At 32.1% G+C, this 5,696-nt stretch overlaps 1 long non-coding RNA gene across 1 annotated transcript; it reads left to right on the forward strand.

Moving 5' to 3' along the window:
* Positions 1–1,027: 1,027 nt before the first annotated feature.
* Positions 1,028–2,624, forward strand: LOC111383623. The gene is made up of 2 exons (XR_002700771.1): positions 1,028–1,471; positions 2,291–2,624. It is a non-coding gene; the product is annotated as an uncharacterized LOC111383623 (long non-coding RNA).
* Positions 2,625–5,696: the final 3,072 nt, after the last annotated feature.

The following is a 5,696-nucleotide window of genomic DNA, read 5'->3' on the forward strand; positions in this document are numbered from 1 at the left end:
TTAGATCCTTCGTCAAAATGTGATTGACTCATCTAGATAAAAATTTGATCATGGATTGCAATTAAGGTCTAATACCACTTGTTAAGAATATATTTTGACCTAAATATACGGAATTAAAATAATCAACAAAGATTGTACATATTTTTCTCGTCTGTACCGTCAATTACTGCCTCATCTTTAAGTAGGAAAGCACCAGCATAAGGGGCTAGCCATTTACGAGGACGCAGATCCTCCGATTACGCCTGAACAAGCATTCTACTCTACATGCGAATGACTTTCTTTCGTTGACGCGTTTCTAATCAAGTTTGACCAAAATTTCACCAGGGTTTTGGTCACATTCCCCTATCACCTTTTCGTCTTGATTTGAACTTTTGTGGTCCTAATTAAATAATTTAGTTTTTGCTTTGATGGAATAATTAAATGAATTTTATCATGGAATGATTTCATTTTTGACTTACAGATTCTAGAATTCTCTGAAGGATCTTGGAAACCTGCCAATTAACAAAATTCAAATGAAATTTTAATCAAATTCGATTGGAAATGCATAATGAACAAAATTCTGGTGAAATTTTAGTCAAATTTGATTGAGATTTGTAGACGGAGTGCAATTTTCCCCACAAATATGACATTTCGTAGGACTATGATTTATTTCAAAATTTTAAATAATGGAAAGACTTCTACCTACAAAAATTCGTATTTTTGCCAACAAAAATTTCGATGGGCAAGATATATCTTTTGCAAACAGAACTTTTGACATGTTTGTAACCTAATAATTAGCGGAAAATTTTTTCAATTTTTGTTTTTAATTTTAGTCCTTACGAAATGTATCTTTGCAGTGAAAAGATAATTTGAAAGATAAAAGTTAATTATTTTTTTAACAAAATCCAAAAAAAAAACCCTCATTCTCAAAAAAGTTTTCACCAAAAGTTTCTTACTTTCTTTTCTCTTATTACTATTTTTCTCTCTCTCTCTCTCTTTTTTTTCCCTCTTTCTTTCTTTCTTCCCAGACCCCCCCCCCCCCCCCCACTTTCCTTTTCCTTTCCTTTCCTTTACGTTTTGTTTTCATTCTTCTCCTCTTAGCCTAATTGATATTGTTTACAGATTTCAGCCGGTGACATCGTCATCAATAAGTCGTTCAATCAGTCATCTTCGATTTCCACCCAAACCCTTTTCACCTTTCCTTTCCAAGTGTCTTAAAATTTAAAATTTTCCCAAATCACCTATTTGATTCGTCGATCACTACCACCGCTCTAATCCCTCTCCAAGTCCAAGTAATTTGACAATTTCATAAATGCACCCATGGTCAGGACTCCACATTTACCTCTAACGTATGGAAGGTTTCTACATTTAATAATCCAATGAAGGCTTTTGGTATGTTGAATTGCTATTCCTTTGTATTTCGTATGAACCAATGATGAGATCTAAAGCCTACAATTTTGCTGCCAAAGGGCGAGAGACTTCACATTGGATGGTAAGAACAAATAACAGTAGTTCTTGTTGAAAGTTTATAGATTTTAACTCAAGATTGTGTTTAATTAAAAGTTATCGTTTACTGAAAATATTTTCTTTGAGACTACTGTTTATTCAGGGGATATAGATTGGAAAGGCGGTTTCTCCTTTCTCAATTATTTGAAATTTTTTAAGATATAGAGCCATAAGCATATCCTACCATTTTAATGTGCACAGGTTCATGTATCCTCTTGTATATGGTGAATATCTAAAAACGATTCAGAGTATTGTTCCAAAAAAGGCAACCACAGGTTAAGATGGTAAAGGATCATTTGATTTCGTGGGCATAAATCAATACTTTACTTATAATATGGAACCACATCGAGATAAGACAAAGCCCCTTGGATACCAGTAGGAATTGGAAGTTGGATTTTGTTGTAAGATACTCTCGTGCTTTTGTTTTTGACATTGGAATCAATATTTACATTTACTATATAAATAAGCTTGTTCGTTGCCTTTCCAGATGCTCGTCATGTAGTGCTATTAGTTCGAGGGTAACTTAGCTCAAACTATATATTTTACAAAACTGAGCCAAACTTTATTAGGTACCTTTTGTTGATAAAAATGTCACTACGAATTCGTTATAATCAGAGAGTGTATGATTTGCTCTACATTGTACCATGGAGTCTATACATAGCTATTAACTATGTTAAAGAGGGCTTTGGAAGTCCTACCATGATTTTTGCTAAGAATGGAGCATTTTGTATTAGATATTCATTGGAGTTTTGTGTTAAGGTGAAAATTTATCAAGAATGCTAAATCATGTTCATATGATTATCAGGAATGGATGATCCAGGGAATTTAACACTTGAGGCTTTGCATGATACCACAAAAATCAACTACTACAAGGGCTATTTAGCAGAATTGATTAAAACAATCATTGAGGGAGCCAACGTGATCGGGTACTTCCGATGGACATTGCTCAATAATTTCGAATGGAGACTCTTTTGCTCTTTTTTTATTTTTGGATAGAAAAATGCTATGTTTTTTATTGATTGGTTGATACAAATATGAGTTCTTTCGTAGTGTTTTTGGAGTTTTCCTGTACTTGATTATATAGAAGATATGGTATCTTTGCGAAATGACAAAACTAGTTAGTTGTTTAGTCCACGTCATATAACATTCCTTTACTAAATATTGTTCTGGTCCATTGGAATTATTTTGGAAGCATTTGGATTATCTGAAGACAGTTCAAATGCATCATCTATTGAGACCAACACCTTCTATGTGTTTAGAAGTTACTAAATTTTTAACGATTAAAGGTGTTGTATGTTTTTTTATTCTATGCTGTGTGCGTAGTTAACTTTCTGTCTTTCATAAACTTCACTGTCATCACTTATGCACCATTTTAATAATGAAGTCTCAAGTTTTTACATAATCCTAGTTTGCTGGCTGTATTTTTTTTTTTTTTCAAATAATGTATTATACGCTTTCCTAGAAATTGGTGTTTGTTAAAGTTGATTCTGTATTAGATCTTTCTTCTCATAATCATGGCTTACTTTGTCGATTGCATTATTGATCATTTTTCTTTCGGTTTATGATTCGAAATCAGTACTATTATTGATTGCTATTATGTTATATTCCACTATCTTTACTTGACACAAGGGAGACTGCCCATGCCATCAGAAAGCTGCCTCCTACCAAGGCTAAGAGGTATTTATAAGATGTATTGATCCATAAACAACCCATACCCTTCACCCATTTCTGTCGAGGTATTGGACGAGCTACTCAGGCAAAAAACAGACACTGTAAAGATAGTCGATGTAGCTCGAATGTGTATGAAGCAAATGATGCAAAACAAGCAGAATGTTGTTGAGCAACAATTCAATTATACATTGCAGCCTTCACATCATTCTATGCACTAGCTATTTGGTAAAGTTCCTGGCTTCGTTATACCACCATTTACACCATTGTCAATAGAGAATAATGCTAATGAGGAAAATGAATGTTATTGTCTTATTGAGTACGAAGAGAATAACTTTGGTGAGAATCAACTGCATATCTAATTCACGAGGATGAAGAGTTATTTCTTTAAGTGCAAGGTAATAGATATAGAGCATGTTTGCTATACGTTATTTATTTATTTATAATTTAAATGTAATCATACTTAGTGAATGGTTTTTATTTGTGTTTCAATGAGATATTTTGGATTCAATATTACATTTATTGACACTATATGTCTTAATATAAGTTCTCCATACGAATTGTTTCATAATAGCCTATAAATATGCTTTCTCTATGAAAATTATTTGTAGGGAAAAACGTGGTTTAGCCAATAAAATAATCCGTACCATGTTGCAACAAAATTTTAATTGTTGGAAAAAATGTATATATCTTAGCCCACAAATATTCTTTTCGCACAAAAACTTATTTATATGGAAAAATATTATTTAGCCCACTACATAATTTGTAGGGAAAAACAAAATCGTTTTGTAGACAAAATTAACTTTAGCTGCATGAATGATTTTGTTGGGAGAAAACTTGCGCAACATATTATATTCGTCTCCAAAGGTTTCATAGAGAAAACTTTTAGCCCACTAATTTTAAAAATTTGTCGTCTTATACCTATCCCTTCGATATTTGCCCAACAAATGTGCTTACAAATCTTATTTTATTTTTCTGCAAATGTTTTTTTCCCACAAATACGAAAACTTCCCTACAAATAAATTTTGTAAGAAAAACATAAAATTCTTGTAGTGCTAAACAATCACATAAACATATATATTAGAAACAATAAAGTAAATAACATCGGATATGATCACGGAGAAAAACCCTTTCCCAGGATCAAGAACCACCGGACAAACTTGCCAGTAAAGTTCACTAGAAAAGTTAACTTACAATTTGTCCAGATACTATTAAACTTTAGCTGATTCTAACCACCTAACATGTAAATCATCAAAGAACTCATTTGGTTATGTGACCTGCATTTTTTAGCAACTCTAGGCTACGTTTTGCTCCTTGAAGATTACCAAGGACAAACTCATTTTGAAGTGCTGGAACTCCTAATCGCTCTTTTTGACTTCAGAATCTGAAAGCTTATAGAGAAACGTTGAGTTTTTTGTGTTTGATCTTTAGATCTTTTCGTGTTTTGATCTGTAGCCGAGGCAAGAAAATATTGAAATATGGATTTGATTTTCATAGGATGTTCTTTGGACTAAAATTAAGACTCAATCAATAATGAAACAATGTTTGGGATGAATTATGAATAATTGATCAAGTGAGATCTTTGGAATGGATTTTGGATCTTCAATAGTATAATTTCTAATGTAAAATAATGATTCAATACACCTTTAAGATGGACTAAGTTTGGGTATTTATAAAATGAAGTGATTGAGATTGAATATGAATGGAAACTCAGTTAAAATTGCGAATAAAATTCTGCCTAGAAAAGTCAACCACTCGAGCGCTTTTCTAGCAGCCAACAAGCATCTAAGCAGTTGTCAGTATTTTTATCATATATTTCTCTTTCGATGTTAAATTGAGGTGATTCAAAATGCATTGAAAAGCCAACTCAAAATGCTAAAATTCTTCTAGAGGAAAGAAACCTACCAACTAGGAGAGTGAAAAAAGGTCTTCAATTAGCATATTTCAAATTTGAATGTTTTCTATGTCTAATTAAATGCATCTCAACTTGTGGCTGAGAATTTGGAGCATGACTTGTGTCACACTTTGACCCTCATTTGACTTCTAATTACATCACATTGATCATATATGATCTTCTTGGACATCTTTGAGCTCTTTAATTCCGTCAAGAAATATATTACCAACCCATTAACTTTTTGACTTTAATTATAACTTCATTACTTTAACGTTGTCTAAGAAATAGTCAATTATAAATAAAGATCTAACAAACAAAATTTATAGCCCTCTTGTTTGAGGATTTCTCCCAATGTGCTCTATATTTTCATCAGTGCCATTAGTAATAGGATAATGATTATGAATGGTGATAACATGTTGTCAAAAACCACAATTTCTACCTTCAATAAAATATGAAGTATAGTGATGAGTTTATTTTATACAATTTTTAAAATCGGTAAATTTACTTAAAATTTGATTAACTGGACAATTTTCAACTCACTTTATGTTGTATATAACTTTTGTGGGTTGTATCCCCAACTTGGAGTAGAATTAAACAAAAGGAAGTGATTTAGATCTTAATTTGGATGAAATGATGGAACTGAACGATT

Source organism: Olea europaea, unplaced genomic scaffold (assembly GCF_002742605.1).
Source record: "Olea europaea var. sylvestris unplaced genomic scaffold, O_europaea_v1 scaffold2727, whole genome shotgun sequence".
Taxonomy (NCBI): Eukaryota; Viridiplantae; Streptophyta; class Magnoliopsida; order Lamiales; family Oleaceae; genus Olea; species Olea europaea.